General features: G+C 46.1%; 37 non-coding genes and 2 pseudogenes across 37 annotated transcripts; all 39 read right to left on the bottom strand.

Moving 5' to 3' along the window:
- Positions 1-173: 173 nt before the first annotated feature.
- On the bottom strand, positions 174-292 carry LOC144080955 (5S ribosomal RNA). Its single transcript, XR_013302794.1, has one exon. It is a non-coding gene; the product is annotated as a 5S ribosomal RNA (ribosomal RNA).
- A 316-nt stretch (positions 293-608) lies between these two features.
- LOC144079765 (5S ribosomal RNA) lies at positions 609-727 on the bottom strand. The gene has a single exon (XR_013301818.1). It is a non-coding gene; the product is annotated as a 5S ribosomal RNA (ribosomal RNA).
- Positions 728-1,043: 316 nt separating this feature from the next.
- On the bottom strand, positions 1,044-1,162 carry LOC144079944 (5S ribosomal RNA). Its single transcript, XR_013301991.1, has one exon. It is a non-coding gene; the product is annotated as a 5S ribosomal RNA (ribosomal RNA).
- A 317-nt stretch (positions 1,163-1,479) lies between these two features.
- LOC144080577 (5S ribosomal RNA) lies at positions 1,480-1,598 on the bottom strand. The gene has a single exon (XR_013302600.1). It is a non-coding gene; the product is annotated as a 5S ribosomal RNA (ribosomal RNA).
- A 316-nt stretch (positions 1,599-1,914) lies between these two features.
- Positions 1,915-2,033, bottom strand: LOC144079628 (5S ribosomal RNA). Its single transcript, XR_013301685.1, has one exon. It is a non-coding gene; the product is annotated as a 5S ribosomal RNA (ribosomal RNA).
- Positions 2,034-2,349: 316 nt separating this feature from the next.
- On the bottom strand, positions 2,350-2,468 carry LOC144080954 (5S ribosomal RNA). Its single transcript, XR_013302793.1, has one exon. It is a non-coding gene; the product is annotated as a 5S ribosomal RNA (ribosomal RNA).
- Positions 2,469-2,784: 316 nt separating this feature from the next.
- Positions 2,785-2,903, bottom strand: LOC144079793 (5S ribosomal RNA). The gene has a single exon (XR_013301845.1). It is a non-coding gene; the product is annotated as a 5S ribosomal RNA (ribosomal RNA).
- A 316-nt stretch (positions 2,904-3,219) lies between these two features.
- Positions 3,220-3,338, bottom strand: LOC144079764 (5S ribosomal RNA). Its single transcript, XR_013301817.1, has one exon. It is a non-coding gene; the product is annotated as a 5S ribosomal RNA (ribosomal RNA).
- Positions 3,339-3,655: 317 nt separating this feature from the next.
- Positions 3,656-3,774, bottom strand: LOC144079620 (5S ribosomal RNA). The gene has a single exon (XR_013301677.1). It is a non-coding gene; the product is annotated as a 5S ribosomal RNA (ribosomal RNA).
- A 316-nt stretch (positions 3,775-4,090) lies between these two features.
- LOC144079627 (5S ribosomal RNA) lies at positions 4,091-4,209 on the bottom strand. The gene has a single exon (XR_013301684.1). It is a non-coding gene; the product is annotated as a 5S ribosomal RNA (ribosomal RNA).
- A 316-nt stretch (positions 4,210-4,525) lies between these two features.
- On the bottom strand, positions 4,526-4,644 carry LOC144080953 (5S ribosomal RNA). Its single transcript, XR_013302792.1, has one exon. It is a non-coding gene; the product is annotated as a 5S ribosomal RNA (ribosomal RNA).
- Positions 4,645-4,960: 316 nt separating this feature from the next.
- LOC144079792 (5S ribosomal RNA) lies at positions 4,961-5,079 on the bottom strand. Its single transcript, XR_013301844.1, has one exon. It is a non-coding gene; the product is annotated as a 5S ribosomal RNA (ribosomal RNA).
- Positions 5,080-5,395: 316 nt separating this feature from the next.
- On the bottom strand, positions 5,396-5,514 carry LOC144079763 (5S ribosomal RNA). Its single transcript, XR_013301816.1, has one exon. It is a non-coding gene; the product is annotated as a 5S ribosomal RNA (ribosomal RNA).
- A 317-nt stretch (positions 5,515-5,831) lies between these two features.
- LOC144080117 (5S ribosomal RNA) lies at positions 5,832-5,950 on the bottom strand. Its single transcript, XR_013302156.1, has one exon. It is a non-coding gene; the product is annotated as a 5S ribosomal RNA (ribosomal RNA).
- Positions 5,951-6,266: 316 nt separating this feature from the next.
- On the bottom strand, positions 6,267-6,385 carry LOC144079679 (5S ribosomal RNA). The gene has a single exon (XR_013301736.1). It is a non-coding gene; the product is annotated as a 5S ribosomal RNA (ribosomal RNA).
- A 316-nt stretch (positions 6,386-6,701) lies between these two features.
- LOC144079841 (5S ribosomal RNA) lies at positions 6,702-6,820 on the bottom strand. The gene has a single exon (XR_013301892.1). It is a non-coding gene; the product is annotated as a 5S ribosomal RNA (ribosomal RNA).
- Positions 6,821-7,136: 316 nt separating this feature from the next.
- On the bottom strand, positions 7,137-7,255 carry LOC144080294 (5S ribosomal RNA). The gene has a single exon (XR_013302331.1). It is a non-coding gene; the product is annotated as a 5S ribosomal RNA (ribosomal RNA).
- A 316-nt stretch (positions 7,256-7,571) lies between these two features.
- LOC144081200 (5S ribosomal RNA) lies at positions 7,572-7,690 on the bottom strand. The gene has a single exon (XR_013303031.1). It is a non-coding gene; the product is annotated as a 5S ribosomal RNA (ribosomal RNA).
- A 317-nt stretch (positions 7,691-8,007) lies between these two features.
- Positions 8,008-8,126, bottom strand: LOC144079691 (5S ribosomal RNA). The gene has a single exon (XR_013301747.1). It is a non-coding gene; the product is annotated as a 5S ribosomal RNA (ribosomal RNA).
- A 316-nt stretch (positions 8,127-8,442) lies between these two features.
- Positions 8,443-8,561, bottom strand: LOC144080316 (5S ribosomal RNA). The gene has a single exon (XR_013302351.1). It is a non-coding gene; the product is annotated as a 5S ribosomal RNA (ribosomal RNA).
- Positions 8,562-8,877: 316 nt separating this feature from the next.
- On the bottom strand, positions 8,878-8,996 carry LOC144079619 (5S ribosomal RNA). The gene has a single exon (XR_013301676.1). It is a non-coding gene; the product is annotated as a 5S ribosomal RNA (ribosomal RNA).
- A 316-nt stretch (positions 8,997-9,312) lies between these two features.
- On the bottom strand, positions 9,313-9,431 carry LOC144080023 (5S ribosomal RNA). Its single transcript, XR_013302066.1, has one exon. It is a non-coding gene; the product is annotated as a 5S ribosomal RNA (ribosomal RNA).
- A 316-nt stretch (positions 9,432-9,747) lies between these two features.
- Positions 9,748-9,866, bottom strand: LOC144080370 (5S ribosomal RNA). Its single transcript, XR_013302402.1, has one exon. It is a non-coding gene; the product is annotated as a 5S ribosomal RNA (ribosomal RNA).
- A 317-nt stretch (positions 9,867-10,183) lies between these two features.
- On the bottom strand, positions 10,184-10,302 carry LOC144080944 (5S ribosomal RNA). Its single transcript, XR_013302784.1, has one exon. It is a non-coding gene; the product is annotated as a 5S ribosomal RNA (ribosomal RNA).
- Positions 10,303-10,618: 316 nt separating this feature from the next.
- Positions 10,619-10,737, bottom strand: LOC144080476 (5S ribosomal RNA). Its single transcript, XR_013302505.1, has one exon. It is a non-coding gene; the product is annotated as a 5S ribosomal RNA (ribosomal RNA).
- A 316-nt stretch (positions 10,738-11,053) lies between these two features.
- On the bottom strand, positions 11,054-11,172 carry LOC144080697 (5S ribosomal RNA; annotated as a pseudogene).
- A 317-nt stretch (positions 11,173-11,489) lies between these two features.
- Positions 11,490-11,608, bottom strand: LOC144080378 (5S ribosomal RNA). Its single transcript, XR_013302409.1, has one exon. It is a non-coding gene; the product is annotated as a 5S ribosomal RNA (ribosomal RNA).
- A 316-nt stretch (positions 11,609-11,924) lies between these two features.
- LOC144079926 (5S ribosomal RNA) lies at positions 11,925-12,043 on the bottom strand. Its single transcript, XR_013301974.1, has one exon. It is a non-coding gene; the product is annotated as a 5S ribosomal RNA (ribosomal RNA).
- Positions 12,044-12,359: 316 nt separating this feature from the next.
- LOC144081032 (5S ribosomal RNA) lies at positions 12,360-12,478 on the bottom strand. The gene has a single exon (XR_013302868.1). It is a non-coding gene; the product is annotated as a 5S ribosomal RNA (ribosomal RNA).
- Positions 12,479-12,794: 316 nt separating this feature from the next.
- Positions 12,795-12,913, bottom strand: LOC144080913 (5S ribosomal RNA). The gene has a single exon (XR_013302754.1). It is a non-coding gene; the product is annotated as a 5S ribosomal RNA (ribosomal RNA).
- A 315-nt stretch (positions 12,914-13,228) lies between these two features.
- Positions 13,229-13,347, bottom strand: LOC144080787 (5S ribosomal RNA; annotated as a pseudogene).
- A 1,876-nt stretch (positions 13,348-15,223) lies between these two features.
- LOC144081105 (5S ribosomal RNA) lies at positions 15,224-15,342 on the bottom strand. Its single transcript, XR_013302938.1, has one exon. It is a non-coding gene; the product is annotated as a 5S ribosomal RNA (ribosomal RNA).
- Positions 15,343-15,658: 316 nt separating this feature from the next.
- LOC144081062 (5S ribosomal RNA) lies at positions 15,659-15,777 on the bottom strand. Its single transcript, XR_013302897.1, has one exon. It is a non-coding gene; the product is annotated as a 5S ribosomal RNA (ribosomal RNA).
- Positions 15,778-16,093: 316 nt separating this feature from the next.
- On the bottom strand, positions 16,094-16,212 carry LOC144079618 (5S ribosomal RNA). The gene has a single exon (XR_013301675.1). It is a non-coding gene; the product is annotated as a 5S ribosomal RNA (ribosomal RNA).
- Positions 16,213-16,528: 316 nt separating this feature from the next.
- Positions 16,529-16,647, bottom strand: LOC144079883 (5S ribosomal RNA). The gene has a single exon (XR_013301932.1). It is a non-coding gene; the product is annotated as a 5S ribosomal RNA (ribosomal RNA).
- Positions 16,648-16,963: 316 nt separating this feature from the next.
- On the bottom strand, positions 16,964-17,082 carry LOC144079547 (5S ribosomal RNA). The gene has a single exon (XR_013301606.1). It is a non-coding gene; the product is annotated as a 5S ribosomal RNA (ribosomal RNA).
- Positions 17,083-17,418: 336 nt separating this feature from the next.
- LOC144080265 (5S ribosomal RNA) lies at positions 17,419-17,537 on the bottom strand. Its single transcript, XR_013302302.1, has one exon. It is a non-coding gene; the product is annotated as a 5S ribosomal RNA (ribosomal RNA).
- A 316-nt stretch (positions 17,538-17,853) lies between these two features.
- On the bottom strand, positions 17,854-17,972 carry LOC144079535 (5S ribosomal RNA). The gene has a single exon (XR_013301594.1). It is a non-coding gene; the product is annotated as a 5S ribosomal RNA (ribosomal RNA).
- A 316-nt stretch (positions 17,973-18,288) lies between these two features.
- On the bottom strand, positions 18,289-18,407 carry LOC144079803 (5S ribosomal RNA). The gene has a single exon (XR_013301854.1). It is a non-coding gene; the product is annotated as a 5S ribosomal RNA (ribosomal RNA).
- Between the last annotated feature and the right edge of the window lie 283 nt (positions 18,408-18,690).

The following is an 18,690-nucleotide window of genomic DNA, read 5'->3' as shown; positions in this document are numbered from 1 at the left end:
TGCCGCTTGCTCTTCTTTTGCTTTATTACTTCTACAACTACGGGAATGAAGATTATCAGAAGGAGAGCTTCAATAAAATGTTGTGGGATGTGCAGAGGAGGGAAGTCTTTCATGATTTAGGAGGTCAAAAGGAGATGAACATCCATGAAATGTCGAAAATGGTTTTGACACGATGCTTACAGCACCTGGTATTCCCAAGCGGTCTCCCATCCAGGTACTAACCAGGCCCAACCCTGCTTAGCTTCCGAGATCAGACGAGATCGGGCGTTTTCAGGGTAGTATGGCCATGAGCAACATTGTCGCTGAACAAATCCCCTTTGGAAGTCCGAACTGTCCATAGTCTTGCATGTGGATCGTGTATTTGGATATTTGGATCCGGTGTGGAGGGTGAGTGGTCCTCTTTGGAGAACCCTTCGTTAAAGGAGTCGACTTTGTTGCCGCTTGCTCTTCTTTTGCTTTATTATTTCTACAACTCCGGGAATGAAGATTATCAGAAGGAGAGCTTCAATAAAATGTTGTGAGATGTGCAGAGGAGGGAAGTCTTTCATGATGTAGGAGGTCAAAAGGAGATGAACATCCATGAAATGTCGAAAATGGTTTTGACAAGATGCTTACAGCACCTGGTATTCCCAAGCGGTCTCCCATCCAGGTACTAACCAGACCCAACCCTGCTTAGCTACCGAGATCAGACGAGATCGGGCGTTTTCAGGGTAGTATGGCCGTGAGCAACATTGTCGCTGAACAAATCCCCTTTGGAAATCCGAACGGTCCATAGTCTTGCATGTGGATCGTGTATTTGGATATTTGGATCCGGTGTGGAGGGTGAGTGGTCCTCTTTGGAGAACCCTTCGTTAAAGGAGTCGACTTTGTTGCCGCTTGCTCTTCTTTTGCTTTATTACTTCTACAACTACGGGAATGAAGATTATCAGAAGGAGAGCTTCAATAAAATGTTGTGAGATGTGCAGAGGAGGGAAGTCTTTCATGATTTAGGAGGTCAAAAGGAGATGAACATCCATGAAATGTCGAAAATGATTTTGACAAGATGCTTACAGCACCTGGTATTCCCAAGCGGTCTCCCATCCAGGTACTAACCAGGCCCAACCCTGCTTAGCTTCTGAGATCAGACGAGATCGGGCGGTTTCAGGGTAGTATGGCCGTGAGCAACATTGTCGCTGAACAAATCCCCTTTGGAAAGCCGAACGGTCCATAGTCTTGCATGTGGATCGTGTATTTGGATATTTGGATCGGGTGTGGAGGGTGAGGGGTCCTCTTTGGAGAACCCTTTCGTTAAAGGAGTCGACTTTGTTGCCGCTTGCTCTTCTTTTGCTTTATTACTTCTACAACTACGGGAATGAAGATTATCAGAAGGAGAGCTTCAATAAAATGTTGTGAGATGTGCAGAGGAGGGAAGTCTTTCATGATGTAGGAGGTCAAAAGGAGATGAACATCCATGAAATGTCGAAAATGGTTTTGACAAGATGCTTATAGCACCTGGTATTCCCAAGCGGTCTCCCATCCAGGTACTGACCAGGCCCAACCCTGCTTAGCTTCCGAGATCAGACGAAATCGGGCGTTTTCAGTGTAGTATGGCCGTGAGCAACATTGTCGCTGAACAAATCCCCTTTGGAAATCCGAACGGTCCATATTCTTGCATGTGGATCGTGTATTTGGATATTTGGATCGGGTGTGGAGGGTGAGGGGTCCTCTTTGGAGAACCCTTCGTTAAAGGAGTTGACTTTGTTGCCGCTTGCTCTTCTTTTGCTTTATTACTTCTACAACTACGGGAATGAAGATTATCAGAAGGAGAGCTTCAATAAAATGTTGTGAGATGTGCAGAGGAGGGAAGTCTTTCATGATTTAGGAGGTCAAAAGTAGATGAACATCCATGAAATGTCGAAAATGGTTTTGACAAGATGCTTACAGCACCTGGTATTCCCAAGCAGTCTCCCATCCAGGTACTAACCAGGCCTAACCCTGCTTAGCTTCCGAGATCAGACGAGATCGGGCGTTTTCAGGATAGTATGGCCGTGAGCAACATTATCGCTGAACAAATCCCCTTTGGAAATCCGAACGGTCCATAGTCTTGCATGTGGATCGTGTATTTGGATATTTGGATCGGGTGTGGAGGGTGAGGGGTCCTCTTTGGAGAACCCTTCGTTAAAGGAGTCGACTTTGTTGCCGCTTGCTCTTCTTTTGCTTTATTACTTCTACAACTACGGGAATGAAGATTATCAGAAGGAGAGCTTCAATAAAATGTTGTGGGATGTGCAGAGGAGGGAAGTCTTTCATGATTTAGGAGGTCAAAAGGAGATGAACATCCATGAAATGTCGAAAATGGTTTTGACACGATGCTTACAGCACCTGGTATTCCCAAGCGGTCTCCCATCCAGGTACTAACCAGGCCCAACCCTGCTTAGCTTCCGAGATCAGACGAGATCGGGCGTTTTCAGGGTAGTATGGCCATGAGCAACATTGTCGCTGAACAAATCCCCTTTGGAAGTCCGAACTGTCCATAGTCTTGCATGTGGATCGTGTATTTGGATATTTGGATCCGGTGTGGAGGGTGAGTGGTCCTCTTTGGAGAACCCTTCGTTAAAGGAGTCGACTTTGTTGCCGCTTGCTCTTCTTTTGCTTTATTATTTCTACAACTACGGGAATGAAGATTATCAGAAGGAGAGCTTCAATAAAATGTTGTGAGATGTGCAGAGGAGGGAAGTCTTTCATGATTTAGGAGGTCAAAAGGAGATGAACATCCATGAAATGTCGAAAATGGTTTTGACAAGATGCTTACAGCACCTGTTATTCCCAAGCGGTCTCCCATCCAGGTACTAACCAGGCCCAACCCTGCTTAGCTTCCGAGATCAGACGAGATCGGGCGTTTTCAGGGTAGAATGGCCGTGAGCAACATTGTCGCTGAACAAATCCCCTTTGGAAATCCGAACGGTCCATAGTCTTGCATGTGGATCGTGTATTTGGATATTTGGATCGGGTGTGGAGGGTGAGGGGTCCTCTTTGGAGAACTCTTCGTTAAAGGAGTCGACTTTGTTGCCGCTTGCTCTTCTTTTGCTTTATTACTTCTACAACTACGGGAATGAAGATTATCAGAAGGAGAGCTTCAATAAAATGTTGTGAGATGTGCAGAGGAGGGAAGTCTTTCATGATTTAGGAGGTCAAAAGGAGATGAACATCCATGAAATGTCGAAGATGGTTTTGACAAGATGCTTACAGCACCTGGTATTCCCAAGCGGTCTCCCATCCAGGTACTAACCAGACCCAACCCTGCTTAGCTACCGAGATCAGACGAGATCGGGCGTTTTCAGGGTAGTATGGCCGTGAGCAACATTGTCGCTGAACAAATCCCCTTTGGAAATCCGAACGGTCCATAGTCTTGCATGTGGATCGTGTATTTGGATATTTGGATCCGGTGTGGAGGGTGAGTGGTCCTCTTTGGAGAACCCTTCGTTAAAGGAGTCGACTTTGTTGCCGCTTGCTCTTCTTTTGCTTTATTACTTCTACAACTACGGGAATGAAGATTATCAGAAGGAGAGCTTCATTAAAATGTTGTGAGATGTGCAGAGGAGGGAAGTCTTTCATGATTTAGGAGGTCAAAATCTAGATGAACATCCATGAAATGTCGAAAATGGTTTTGACAAGATGCTTACAGCACCTGGTATTCCCAAGCGGTCTCCCATCCAGGTACTAACCAGGCCCAATCCTGCTTAGCTTCCGAGATCAGACGAGATCGGGCGTTTTCAGGGTAGTATGGCCGTGAGCAACATTGTCGCTGAACAAATCCCCTTTGGAAATCCGAACGGTCCATATTCTTGCATGTGGATCGTGTATTTGGATATTTGGATCGGGTGTGGAGGGTGAGGGGTCCTCTTTGGAGAACCCTTCGTTAAAGGAGTTGACTTTGTTGCCGCTTGCTCTTCTTTTGCTTTATTACTTCTACAACTACGGGAATGAAGATTATCAGAAGGAGAGCTTCAATAAAATGTTGTGAGATGTGCAGAGGAGGGAAGTCTTTCATGATTTAGGAGGTCAAAAGTAGATGAACATCCATGAAATGTCGAAAATGGTTTTGACAAGATGCTTACAGCACCTGGTATTCCCAAGCAGTCTCCCATCCAGGTACTAACCAGGCCTAACCCTGCTTAGCTTCCGAGATCAGACGAGATCGGGCGTTTTCAGGATAGTATGGCCGTGAGCAACATTATCGCTGAACAAATCCCCTTTGGAAATCCGAACGGTCCATAGTCTTGCATGTGGATCGTGTATTTGGATATTTGGATCGGGTGTGGAGGGTGAGGGGTCCTCTTTGGAGAACCCTTCGTTAAAGGAGTCGACTTTGTTGCCGCTTGCTCTTCTTTTGCTTTATTACTTCTACAACTACGGGAATGAAGATTATCAGAAGGAGAGCTTCAATAAAATGTTGTGGGATGTGCAGAGGAGGGAAGTCTTTCATGATTTAGGAGGTCAAAAGGAGATGAACATCCATGAAATGTCGAAAATGGTTTTGACACGATGCTTACAGCACCTGGTATTCCCAAGCGGTCTCCCATCCAGGTACTAACCAGGCCCAACCCTGCTTAGCTTCCGAGATCAGACGAGATCGGGCGTTTTCAGGGTAGTATGGCCATGAGCAACATTGTCGCTGAACAAATCCCCTTTGGAAGTCCGAACTGTCCATAGTCTTGCATGTGGATCGTGTATTTGGATATTTGGATCCGGTGTGGAGGGTGAGTGGTCCTCTTTGGAGAACCCTTCGTTAAAGGAGTCGACTTTGTTGCCGCTTGCTCTTCTTTTGCTTTATTATTTCTACAACTACGGGAATGAAGATTATCAGAAGGAGAGCTTCAATAAAATGTTGTGAGATGTGCAGAGGAGGGAAGTCTTTCATGATTTAGGAGGTCAAAAGGAGATGAACATCCATGAAATGTCGAAAATGGTTTTGACAAGATGCTTACAGCACCTGTTATTCCCAAGCGGTCTCCCATCCAGGTACTAACCAGGCCCAACCCTGCTTAGCTTCCGAGATCAGACGAGATCGGGCGTTTTCAGGGTAGAATGGCCGTGAGCAACATTGTCGCTGAACAAATCCCCTTTGGAAATCCGAACGGTCCATAGTCTTGCATGTGGATCGTGTATTTGGATATTTGGATCGGGTGTGGAGGGTGAGGGGTCCTCTTTGGAGAACTCTTCGTTAAAGGAGTCGACTTTGTTGCCGCTTGCTCTTCTTTTGCTTTATTACTTCTACAACTACGGGAATGAAGATTATCAGAAGGAGAGCTTCAATAAAATGTTGTGAGATGTGCAGAGGAGGGAAGTCTTTCATGATTTAGGAGGTCAAAAGGAGATGAACATCCATGAAATGTCGAAGATGGTTTTGACAAGATGCTTACAGCACCTGGTATTCCCAAGCGGTCTCCCATCCAGGTACTAACCAGACCCAACCCTGCTTAGCTACCGAGATCAGACGAGATCGGGCGTTTTCAGGGTAGTATGGCCGTGAGCAACATTGTCGCTGAACAAATCCCCTTTGGAAATCCGAACGGTCCATAGTCTTGCATGTGGATCGTGTATTTGGATATTTGGATCCGGTGTGGAGGGTGAGTGGTCCTCTTTGGAGAACCCTTCGTTAAAGGAGTCGACTTTGTTGCCGCTTGCTCTTCTTTTGCTTTATTACTTCTACAACTACGGGAATGAAGATTATCAGAAGGAGAGCTTCATTAAAATGTTGTGAGATGTGCAGAGGAGGGAAGTCTTTCATGATTTAGGAGGTCAAAATCTAGATGAACATCCATGAAATGTCGAAAATGGTTTTGACAAGATGCTTACAGCACCTGGTATTCCCAAGCGGTCTCCCATCCAGGTACTAACCAGGCCCAATCCTGCTTAGCTTCCGAGATCAGACGAGATCGGGCGTTTTCAGGGTAGTATGGTCGTGAGCAACATTGTCGCTGAACAAATCCCCTTTGGAAATCCGAACGGTCCATAGTCTTGCATGTGGATCGTGTATTTGGATATTTGGATCGGGTGTGGAGGGTGAGGGGTCCTCTTTGGAGAACCCTTCGTTAAAGGAGTCGACTTTGTTGCCGCTTGCTCTTCTTTTGCTTTATTACTTCTACAACTACAGGAATGAAGATTATCAGAAGGAGAGCTTCAATAAAATGTTGTGAGATGTGCAGAGGAGGGAAGTCTTTCATGATTTAGGAGGTCAAAAGGAGATGAACATCCATGAAATGTCGAAAATGGTTTTGACAAGATGCTTACAGCACCTGGTATTCCCAAGCAGTCTCCCATCCAGGTACTAACCAGGCCCAACCCTGCTTAGCTTCCGAGATCAGACGAGATCGGGCGTTTTCAGGGTAGTATGGCCATGAGCAACATTGTCGCTGAACAAATCCCCTTTGGAAGTCCGAACTGTCCATAGTCTTGCATGTGGATCGTGTATTTGGATATTTGGATCCGGTGTGGAGGGTGAGTGGTCCTCTTTGGAGAACCCTTCGTTAAAGGAGTCGACTTTGTTGCCGCTTGCTCTTCTTTTGCTTTATTACTTCTACAACTACGGGAATGAAGATTATCAGAAGGAGAGCTTCAATAAAATGTTGTGAGATGTGCAGAGGAGGGAAGTCTTTCATGATTTAGGAGGTCAAAAGGAGATGAACATCCATGAAATGTCGAAAATGGTTTTGACAAGATGCTTACAGCACCTGGTATTCCCAAGCGGTCTCCCATCCAGGTACTAACCAGGCCCAACCCTGCTTAGCTTCCGAGATCAGACGAGATCGGGCGTTTTCAGGGTAGTATGGCCGTGAGCAACATTGTCGCTGAACAAATCCCCTTTGGAAAGCCGAACGGTCCATAGTCTTGCATGTGGATCGTGTATTTGGATATTTGGATCGGGTGTGGAGGGTGAGGGGTCCTCTTTGGAGAACTCTTCGTTAAAGGAGTCGACTTTGTTGCCGCTTGCTCTTCTTTTGCTTTATTACTTCTACAACTACGGGAATGAAGATTATCAGAAGGAGAGCTTCAATAAAATGTTGTGAGATGTGCAGAGGAGGGAAGTCTTTCATGATTTAGGAGGTCAAAAGGAGATGAACATCCATGAAATGTCGAAAATGGTTTTGACAAGATGCTTACAGCACCTGGTATTCCCAAGCAGTCTCCCCTCCAGGTACTAACCAGGCCCAACCCTGCTTAGCTACCGAGATCAGACGAGATCGGGCGTTTTCAGGGTAGTATGGCCGTGAGCAACATTGTTGCTGAACAAATCCCCTTTGGAAATCCGAACGGTCCATAGTCTTGCATGTGGATCGTGTATTTGGATATTTGGATCCGGTGTGGAGGGTGAGTGGTCCTCTTTGGAGAACCCTTCGTTAAAGGAGTCGACTTTGTTGCCGCTTGCTCTTCTTTTGCTTTATTACTTCTACAACTACGGGAATGAAGATTATCAGAAGGAGAGCTTCAATAAAATGTTGTGAGATGTGCAGAGGAGGGAAGTCTTTCATGATTTAGGAGGTCAAAAGGAGATGAACATCCATGAAATGTCGAAAATGGTTTTGACAAGATGTTTACAGCACCTGGTATTCCCAAGCGGTCTCCCATCCAGGTACTAACCAGGCCCAACCCTGCTTAGCTTCCGAGATCAGACGAGATCGGGCGTTTTCAGGGTAGTATGGCCGTGAGCAACATTGTCGCTGAACAAATCCCCTTTGAAAATCCGAACGGTCCATAGTCTTGCATGTGGATCGTGTATTTGGATATTTCGATCGGGTGTGGAGGGTGAGGGGTCCTCTTTGGAGAACCCTTCGTTAAAGGAGTCGACTTTGTTGCCGCTTGCTCTTCTTTTGCTTTATTACTTCTACAACTACGGGAATGAAGATTATCAGAAGGAGAGCTTCAATAAAATGTTGTGAGATGTGCAGAGGAGGGAAGTCGTTCATGATTTAGGAGGTCAAAATCTAGATGAACATCCATGAAATGTCGAAAATGGTTTTGACAAGATGCGTACAGCACCTGGTATTCCCAAACGGTCTCCCATCCAGGTACTAACCAGGCCCAACCCTGCTTAGCTTCCGAGATCAGACGAGATCGGGCGTTTTCAGGGTAGTATGGCCGTGAGCAACATTGTCGCTGAACAAATCCCCTTTGGAAATCCGAACGGTCCATAGTCTTGCATGTGGATCGTGTATTTGGATATTTGGATCGGGTGTTTAGGGTGAGGGGCCCTCTTTGGAGAACCCTTCGTTAAAGGAGTTGACTTTGTTGCCGCTTGCTCTTCTTTTGCTTTATTACTTCTACAACTACGGGAATGAAGATTATCAGAAGGAGAGCTTCAATAAAATGTTGTGAGATGTGCAGAGGAGGGAAGTCTTTCATGATTTAGGAGGTCAAAAGTAGATGAACATCCATGAAATGTCGAAAATGGTTTTGACAAGATGCTTACAGCACCTGGTATTCCCAAGCAGTCTCCCATCCAGGTACTAACCAGGCCTAACCCTGCTTAGCTTCCGAGATCAGACGAGATCGGGCGTTTTCATGGTAGTATGGCCCTGAGCAACATTATCGCTGAACAAATCCCCTTTGGAAATCCGAACGGTCCATAGTCTTGCATGTGGATCGTGTATTTGGATATTTGGATCGGGTGTGGAGGGTGAGGGGTCCTCTTTGGAGAACCCTTCGTTAAAGGAGTCGACTTTGTTGCCGCTTGCTCTTCTTTTGCTTTATTACTTCTACAACTACGGGAATGAAGATTATCAGAAGGAGAGCTTAAATAAAATGTTGTGAGATGTGCAGAGGAGGGAAGTCTTTCATGATTTAGGAAGTCAAAAGGAGATGAACATCCATGAAATGTCGAAAATGGTTTTGACAAGATGCTTACAGCACCTGGTATTCCCAAGCGGTCTCCCATCCAGGTACTAACCAGGCCCAATCCTGCTTAGCTTCCGAGATCAGACGAGATCGGGCGTTTTCAGGGTAGTATGGCCGTGAGCAACATTGTCGCTGAACAAATCCCCTTTGGAAATCCGAACGGTCCATAGTCTTGCATGTGGATCGTGTATTTGGATATTTGGATCGGGTGTGGAGGGTGAGGGGTCCTCTTTGGAGAACCCTTCGTTAAAGGAGTCGACTTTGTTGCCGCTTGCTCTTCTTTTGCTTTATTACTTCTACAACTACGGGAATGAAGATTATCAGAAGGAGAGCTTCAATAAAATGTTGTGAGATGTGCAGAGGAGGGAAGTCTTTCATGATTTAGGAGGTCAAAAGGAGATGAACATCCATGAAATGTCGAAAATGGTTTTGACAAGATGCTTACAGCACCTGGTATTCCCAAGCGGTCTCCCATCCAGGTACTAACCAGGCCCAACCCTGCTTAGCTTCCGAGATCAGACGAGATCGGGCCTTTTCAGGGTAGTATGGCCATGAGCAACATTGTCGCTGAACAAATCCCCTTTGGAAGTCCGAACTGTCCATAGTCTTGCATGTGGATCGTGTATTTGGATATTTGGATCCGGTGTGGAGGGTGAGTGGTCCTCTTTGGAGAACCCTTCGTTAAAGGAGTCGACTTTGTTGCCGTTTGCTCTTCTTTTGCTTTATTACTTCTACAACTACGGGAATGAAGATTATCAGAAGGAGAGCTTCAATAAAATGTTGTGAGATGTGCAGAGGAGGGAAGTCTTTCATGATTTAGGAGGTCAAAAGGAGATGAACATCCATGAAATGTCGAAAATGGTTTTGACAAGATGCTTACAGCACCTGGTATTCCCAAGCGGTCTCCCATCCAGGTACTAACCAGCCCCAACCCTGCTTAGCTTCCGAGATCAGACGAGATCGGGCGTTTTCAGGGTAGTATGGCCGTGAGAAACATGGTCGCTGAACAAATCCCCTTTGGAAATCCGAACGGTCCATAGTCTTGCATGTGGATCGTGTATTTGGATATTTGGATCGGGTGTGGAGGGTGAAGGGTCCTCTTTGGAGAACCCTTCGTTAAAGGAGTCGACTTTGTTGCCGCTTGCTCTTCTTTTGCTTTATTACTTCTACAACTACGGGAATGAAGATTATCAGAAGGAGAGCTTAAATAAAATGTTGTGAGATGTGCAGAGGAGGGAAGTCTTTCATGATTTAGGAGGTCAAAATCTAGATGAACATCCATGAAATGTCGAAAATGGTTTTGACAAGATGCTTACAGCACCTGGTATTCCCAAACGGTCTCCCATCCAGGTACTAACCAGGCCCAACCCTGCTTAGCTTCCGAGATCAGACGAGATCGGGCGTTTTCAGGGTAGTATGGCCGTGAGCAACATTGTCGCTGAACAAATCCCCTTTGGAAATCCGAACGGTCCATAGTCTTGCATGTGGATCGTGTATTTGGATATTTGGATCGGGTGTTTAGGGTGAGGGGCCCTCTTTGGAGAACCCTTCGTTAATGGAGTCGACTTTGTTGCCGCTTGCTCTTCTTTTGCTTTATTACTTCTACAACTACGGGAATGAAGATTATCAGAAGGAGAGCTTCAATAAAATGTTGTGAGATGTGCAGAGGAGGGAAGTCTTTCATGATTTAGGAGATCAAAAGGAGATGAACATCCATGAAATGTCGAAAATGGTTTTGACAAGATGCTTACAGCACCTGGTATTCCCAAGCTGTCTCCCATCCAGGTACTAACCAGGCCCAACTCTGCTTAGCTTCCGAGATCAGACGAGATCGGGCGTTTTCAGGGTAGTATGGCCGTGAGCAATATTGTCGCTGAACAAATCCACTTTGGAAACCCGAACGGTCCATAGTCTTGCATGTGGATTGTGTATTTGGATATTTGGATCGGGTGTGGAGGGTGAAGGGTCCTCTTTGGAGAACCCTTCGTTAAAGGAGTCGACTTTGTTGCCGCTTGCTCTTCTTTTGCTTTATTACTTCTACAACTACGGGAAGGAAGATTATCAGAAGGAGAGCTTCAATAAAATGTTGTGAGATGTGCAGAGGAGGGAAGTCTTTCATGATTTAGGAGGTCAAAAGGAGATGAACATCCATGAAATGTCGAAAATGGTTTTGACAAGATGCTTACAGCACCTGGTATTCCCAAGCGGTCTCCCATCCAGGTACCAACCAGGCACAATCCTGCTTAGCTTCCGAGATCAGACGAGATCAGGCGTTTTCAGGGTAGTATGGCCATGAGCAACATTGTCGCTGAACAAATCCCCTTTGGAAATCCGAACGGTCCATAGTCTTGCATGTGGATCGTGTATTTGGATATTTGGATCGGGTGTGGAGGGTGAGGGGTCCTCTTTGGAGAACCCTTCGTTAAAGGAGTCGACTTTGTTGCCGCTTGCTCTTCCTATGCTTTATTACTTCTACAACTACGGGAATGAAGATTATCAGAAGGAGAGCTTCAATAAAATGTTGTGAGATGTGCAGAGGAGGGAAGTCTTTCATGATTTAGGAGGTCAAAATCTAGATGAACATCCATGAAATGTCGAAAATGGTTTTGACAAGATGCTTACAGCACCTGGTATTCCCAAACGGTCTCCCATCCAGGTACTAACCAGGCCCAACCCTGCTTAGCTTCCGAGATGAGACGAGATCGGGCGTTTTCAGGGTAGTATGGCCGTGAGCAACATTGTCGCTGAACAAATCCCCTTTGGAAATCCGAACGGTCCATAGTCTTGCATGTGGATCGTGTATTTGGATATTTGGATCGGGTGTTTAGGGTGAGGGGCCCTCTTTGGAGAACCCTTCGTTAATGGAGTCGACTTTGTTGCCGCTTGCTCTTCTTTTGCTTTATTACTTCTACAACTACGGGAAGGAAGATTATCAGAAGGAGAGCTTCAATAAAATGTTGTGAGATGTGCAGAGGAGGGAAGTCTTTCATGATTTAGGAGGTCAAAAGGAGATGAACATCCATGAAATGTCGAAAATGGTTTTGACAAGATGCTTACAGCACCTGGTATTCCCAAGCGGTCTCCCATCCAGGTACTAACCAGGCCCAATCCTGCTTAGCTTCCGAGATCAGACGAGATCGGGCATTTTCAGGGTAGTATGGCCGTGAGCAACATTGTCGCTGAACAAATCCCCTTTGGAAATCCGAACGGTCCATAGTCTTGCATGTGGATCGTGTATTTGGATATTTGGATCGGGTGTGGAGGGTGAGGGGTCCTCTTTGGAGAACCCTTCGTTAAAGGAGTCGACTTTGTTGCCGCTTGCTTTTCTTTTGCTTTATTACTTCTACAACTACGGGAATGATGATTATCAGAAGGAGAGCTTCAATAAAATGTTGTGAGATGTGCAGAGGAGGGAAGTCTTTCATGATTTAGGAGGTCAAAAGGAGATGAACATCCATGAAATGTCGAAAATGGTTTTGACAAGATGCTTACAGCACCTGGTATTCCCAAGCGGTCTCCCATCCAGGTACTAACCAGGCCCAACCCTGCTTAGCTTCCGAGATCAGACGAGATCAGGCGTTTTCAGGGTAGTATGGCCGTGAGCAACATTGTCGCTGAACAAATCCCCCTTGGAAATCCGAACGGTCCATAGTCTTGCATGTGGATCGTGTATTTGGATATTTGGATCGGGTGTGGAGGGTGAGGGGTCCTCTTTGGAGAACCCTTCGTTAAAGGAGTCGACTTTGTTGCCGCTTGCTCTTCTTTTGCTTTATTACTTCTACAACTACAGGAATGAAGATTATCAGAAGGAGAGCTTCAATAAAATGTTGTGAGATGTGCAGAGGAGGGAAGTCTTTCATGATTTAGGAGGTCAAAAGGAGATGAACATCCATGAAATGTCGAAAATGATTTTGACAAGATGCTTACAGCACCTGGTATTCCCAAGCGGTCTCCCATCCAGGTACTAACCAGGCCCAACCCTGCTTAGCTTCCGAGATCAGACGAGATCGGGCGTTTTCAGGGTAGTATGGCTGTGAGCAACATTGTCACTGAACAAATCCCCTTTGGAAATCCGAACGCTCATAGTCTTGCATGTGGATCGTGTATTTGGATATTTGGATCGGGTGTGGGGGGTGAGGGGTCCTCTTTGGAGAACCCTTCGTTAAAGGAGTCGACTTTGTTGCCGCTTGCTCTTCTTTTGCTTTATTACTTCTACAACTACGGGAATGAAGATTATCAGAAGGAGAGCTTCAATAAAATGTTGTGAGATGTGCAGAGGAGGGAAGTCTTTCATGATTTAGGAGGTCAAAAGGAGATGAACATCCATGAAATGTCGAAAATGGTTTTGACAAGACGCTTACAGCACCTGGTATTCCCAAGCGGTCTCCCATCCAGGTACTAACCAGGCCCAACCCTGCTTAGCTTCCGAGATCAGACGAGATCGGGCGTTTTCAGGGTATAATAATAATAATAATAATAATAATCGGACATAGGCCATGTCGTCATTACCACAACACAAAAAAGCCTACTTGTCATCACACGCAGAAACTGCGTGTGACGAAATTGATGGTGCTTCTCCATAAGCTACGTTTCATCGGCAAAAGACCTAAATAAGTGTAAGTTACGGACTTGTAATTTGTCATTCCGCTGTTGTGGTCGCTTACCTCTCTTACCTCTCGATTACATACAGGTCGCTTACCTCTCGATTACCGCACACTGTCTGCCACTTACCTTCCTTCAAGTCAGCTAGTAGGAGGCAGATCACCAACCAAACATCTATTCATATGCCGCAGAAGGGAATGTGTGTATGTTAGCGCGAGTTTAGATGTCTGATGGATGTGGGGAAAAAACTGTCCTTAAGCCTATTTGTCCGAGCTTTGTGGGACCTATAGCGTCTGCCAGAGGGCAGCAGCTGGAACAGATTGTGACCAGGGTGGTAAGGGTCCCCTATGATGTGCTTGGCTCTGCTGAGGTAACGCGGGCTGGCAATGTCTTCAAGTGAGGGCAGAGAGCAGCCGACAATCCTCTGGGCAGTGTTAATCACTTTCTGCATGGCCTTTTTGTCTGCCGCCGTGCTTCCAGCGTACCACACTGTGATGCCGTACGCCAGGATGCTCTCGACAGTGGTTCTATAGAAGGTTCTCAGAAGATTGGAGCCCAAGTTGTTCTTCCTGAGTACCCTTAGGAAATGGAGTCGTGTCTGAGCCTTCTTCACCACTGCCGTGGTGTTTGTAGACCATGAGAGCTTGTCCGTGACGTGGACCCCCAGGAATTTAAAGGACTGGACCCGGTCTACACATACTCCATTTATGAGGAGTGGGGCCAGATCTGTGCCGTGTTTGCGAAAGTCCAAGATTATTTCTTTAGTTTTCGTGGTGTTCAGTGTGAGATTGTTCACCGAGCACCACGAAGACAAATTGTTGACCTCATCTCTGTAAGCCGACTCATCCCCTCCTGAGATGAGTCCGACCACAGTGGTGTCGTCAGCGAATTTGATGATGGCGTTAGACTGGTGGGTGGGTGCACAGTCGTAGGTGTACAGGGAGTACAGAAGAGGACTCAGTACACAGCCTTGAGGGGAGCCAGTGCTTAGTGTAATGGAGGAAGAGAGGTGGGGACCAAGTCTAACAGTCTGTGGTCGGTTGGTCAAGAAGTCCTTTATCCAGCAGCAGATTGAAGAGGATAGTCCAAGGTGGGAGAGTTTGTCAGTCAGAATGTCCGGTTTTATGGTATTGAAGGCTGAGCTGTAGTCAATGAAGAGCATCCTCACGTAGTTCCCAGGGTGTTCCAGATGGCTCAGTGCTGTATGAAGAGCAATGGCAATAGCATCATCAGTGGACCTGTTTGCCCTATAAGCAAACTGGTGAGGGTCAATTGAGGGAGAGATAGTATTCCTGATATGGCGGGCTACCAACTTTTCAAAGCACTTCATGATCACAGGCGTGAGGGCAACAGGCCTATAATCATTCATGCTGCCAATGGTTGGCTTTTTGGGGACAGGGACGATGGTGGCAGGGTAGTATGGCCATGAGCAACATTGTCGCTGAACAAATCCCCTTTGGAAGTCCGAACTGTCCATAGTCTTGCATGTGGATCGTGTATTTGGATATTTGGATCCGGTGTGGAGGGTGAGTGGTCCTCTTTGGAGAACCCTTCGTTAAAGGAGTCGACTTTGTTGCCGCTTGCTCTTCTTTTGCTTTATTACTTCTACAACTACGGGAATGAAGATTATCAGAAGGAGAGCTTCAATAAAATGTTGTGAGATGTGCAGAGGAGGGAAGTCTTTCATGATTTAGGAGGTCAAAAGGAGATGAACATCCATGAAATGTCGAAAATGGTTTTGACAAGATGCTTACAGCACCTGGTATTCCCAAGCAGTCTCCCATCCAGGTACTAACCAGGCCCAACCCTGCTTAGCTTCCGAGATCAGACGAGATCGGGCGTTTTCAGGGTAGTATGGCCGTGAGCAACATTATCGCTGAACAAATCCCCTTTGGAAATCCGAACGGTCCATAGTCTTGCATGTGGATCGTGTATTTGGATATTTGGATCGGGTGTGGAGGGTGAGGGGTCCTCTTTGGAGAACCCTTCGTTAAAGGAGTCGACTTTGTTGCCGCTTGCTCTTCTTTTGCTTTATTACTTCTACAACTACGGGAATGAAGATTATCAGAAGGAGAGCTTCAATAAAATGTTGTGAGATGTGCAGAGGAGGGAAGTCTTTCATGATTTAGGAGGTCAAAAGGAGATGAACATCCATGAAATGTCGAAAATGGTTTTGACAAGATGCTTACAGCACCTGGTATTCCCAAGCGGTCTCCCATCCAGGTACTAACCAGGCCCAACCCTGCTTAGCTTCCGAGATCAGACGAGATCGGGCGTTTTCAGGGTAGTATGGCCGTGAGAAACATGGTCGCTGAACAAATCCCCTTTGGAAATCCGAACGGTCCATAGTCTTGCATGTGGATCGTGTATTTGGATATTTGGATCGGGTGTGGAGGGTGAAGGGTCCTCTTTGGAGAACCCTTCGTTAAAGGAGTCGACTTTGTTGCCGCTTGCTCTTCTTTTGCTTTATTACTTCTACAACTACGGGAATGAAGATTATCAGAAGGAGAGCTTCAATAAAATGTTGTGAGATGTGCAGAGGAGGGAAGTCTTTCATGATTTAGGAAGTCAAAAGGAGATGAACATCCATGAAATGTCGAAAATGGTTTTGACAAGATGCTTACAGCACCTGGTATTCCCAAGCGGTCTCCCATCCAGGTACTAACCAGGCCCAATCCTGCTTAGCTTCCGAGATCAGACGAGATCGGGCGTTTTCAGGGTAGTATGGCCGTGAGCAACATTGTCGCTGAACAAATCCCCTTTGGAAATCCGAACGGTCCATAGTCTTGCATGTGGATCGTGTATTTGGATATTTGGATCGGGTGTGGAGGGTGAGGGGTCCTCTTTGGAGAACTCTTCGTTAAAGGAGTCGACTTTGTTGCCGCTTGCTCTTCTTTTGCTTTATTACTTCTACAACTACGGGAATGAAGATTATCAGAAGGAGAGCTTCAATAAAATGTTGTGAGATGTGCAGAGGAGGGAAGTCTTTCATGATTTAGGAGGTCAAAAGGAGATGAACATCCATGAAATGTCGAAAATGGTTTTGACAAGATGCTTACAGCACCTGGTATTCCCAAGCGGTCTCCCCTCCAGGTACTAACCAGGCCCAACCCTGCTTAGCTACCGAGATCAGACGAGATCGGGCGTTTTCAGGGTAGTATGGCCGTGAGCAACTTTGTCGCTGAACAAATCCCCTTTGGAAATCCGAACGGTCCATAGTCTTGCATGTGGATCGTGTATTTGGATATTTGGATCCGGTGTGGAGGGTGAGTGGTCCTCTTTGGAGAACCCTTCGTTAAAGGAGTCGACTTTGTTGCCGCTTGCTCTTCTTTTGCTTTATTACTTCTACAACTACGGGAATGAAGATTATCAGAAGGAGAGCTTCAATAAAATGTTGTGAGATGTGCAGAGGAGGGAAGTCTTTCATGATTTAGGAGGTCAAAAGGAGATGAACATCCATGAAATGTCGAAAATGGTTTTGACAAGATGCTTACAGCACCTGGTATTCCCAAGCGGTCTCCCATCCAGGTACTAACCAGGCCCAACCCTGCTTAGCTTCCGAGATCAGATGAGATCGGGCGTTTTCAGGGTAGTATGGCCGTGAGCAACATTGTCTCTGAACAAATCCCCTTTGGAAATCCGAACGGTCCATAGTCTTGCATGTGGATCGTGTATTTGGATATTTGGATCGTGTATTTGGATATTTGGATCGGGTGTGGAGGGTGAGGGTCCTCTTTGGAGAACCCTTCGTTAAAGGAGTCGACTTTGTTGCCGCTTGCTCTTCTTTTGCTTTATTACTTCTACAACTACGGGAATGAAGATTATCAGAAGGAGAGCTTCAATAAAATGTTGTGAGATGTGCAGAGGAGGGAAGTCTTTCATGATTTAGGAGGTCAAAAGGAGATGAACATCCATGAAATGTCGAAAATGGTTTTGACAAGATGCTTACAGCACCTGGTATTCCCAAGCGGTCTCCCATCCAGGTTCTAACCAGGCCTAACCCTGCTTAGCTTCCGAGATCAGACGAGATCGGGCGTTTTCAGGGTAGTATGGCCGTGAGTAACATTGGCGCTGAACAAATCCCCTTTGGAAATCCGAACGGTCCATAGTCTTGCATGTGGATCGTGTATTTGGATATTTGGATCCGGTGTGGAGGGTGAGTGGTCCTCTTTGGAGAACCCTTCGTTAAAGGAGTCGACTTTGTTGCCGCTTGCTCTTCTTTTGCTTTATTACTTCTACAACTACGGGAATGAAGATTATCAGAAGGAGAGCTTCAATAAAATGTTGTGAGATGTGCAGAGGAGGGAAGTCTTTCATGATTTAGGAGGTCAAAAGTAGATGAACATCCATGAAATGTCGAAAATGGTTTTGACAAGATGCTTACAGCACCTGGTATTCCCAAGCGGTCTCCCATCCAGGTACTAACCAGGCCCAACCCTGCTTAGCATCCGAGATCAGACGAGATCGGGCGTTTTCAGGGTAGTATGGCCGTGAGCAACATTGTCGCTGAACAAATCCCCTTTGGAAATCCGAACGGTCCATAGTCTTGCATGTGGATCGTGTATTTGGATATTTGGATCGGGTGTGGAGGGTGAGGGGTCCTCTTTGGAGAACCCTTCGTTAAAGGAGTCGACTTTGTTGTCGCTTGCTCTTCTTTTGCTTTATTACTTCTACAACTACGGGAATGAAGATTATCAGAAGGAGAGCTTCAATAAAATGTTGTGAGATGTGCAGAAGAGGGAAGTCTTTCATGATTTAGGAGGTCAAAAGGAGATGAACATCCATGAAATGTCGAAAATGGTTTTGAGAAGATGCTTACAGCACCTGGTATTCCCAAGCGGTCTCCCATCCAGGTACTAACCAGGCCCAACCCTGCTTAGCTTCCGCGATCAGACGAGATCGGGCGTTTTCAGGGTAGTATGGCCGTGAGCAACATTGTCGCTGAACAAATCCCCTTTGGAATCGAACGGTCAATAGTCTTGCATGTGGATCGTGTATTTGGATATTTGGATCGGGTGTGGAGGGTGAGGGGTCCTCTTTGGAGAACCCTTCGTTAAAGGAGTCGACTTTGTTGCCGCTTGCTCTTCTTTTGCTTTATTATTTCTACAACTACGGGAATGAAGATTATCAGAAGGAGAGCTTCAATAAAATGTTGTGAGATGTGCAGAGGAGGGAAGTCTTTCATGATTTAGGAGGTCAAAAGTAGCTGAACAT

This window comes from Stigmatopora argus, chromosome 8 (genome assembly GCF_051989625.1).
Source record: "Stigmatopora argus isolate UIUO_Sarg chromosome 8, RoL_Sarg_1.0, whole genome shotgun sequence".
In the NCBI taxonomy this organism is placed as follows: domain Eukaryota; kingdom Metazoa; phylum Chordata; class Actinopteri; order Syngnathiformes; family Syngnathidae; genus Stigmatopora; species Stigmatopora argus.
The sequence above is the reverse complement of the archived record's forward strand: the minus strand, read 5'-3'. Positions and strand labels throughout refer to the sequence as shown.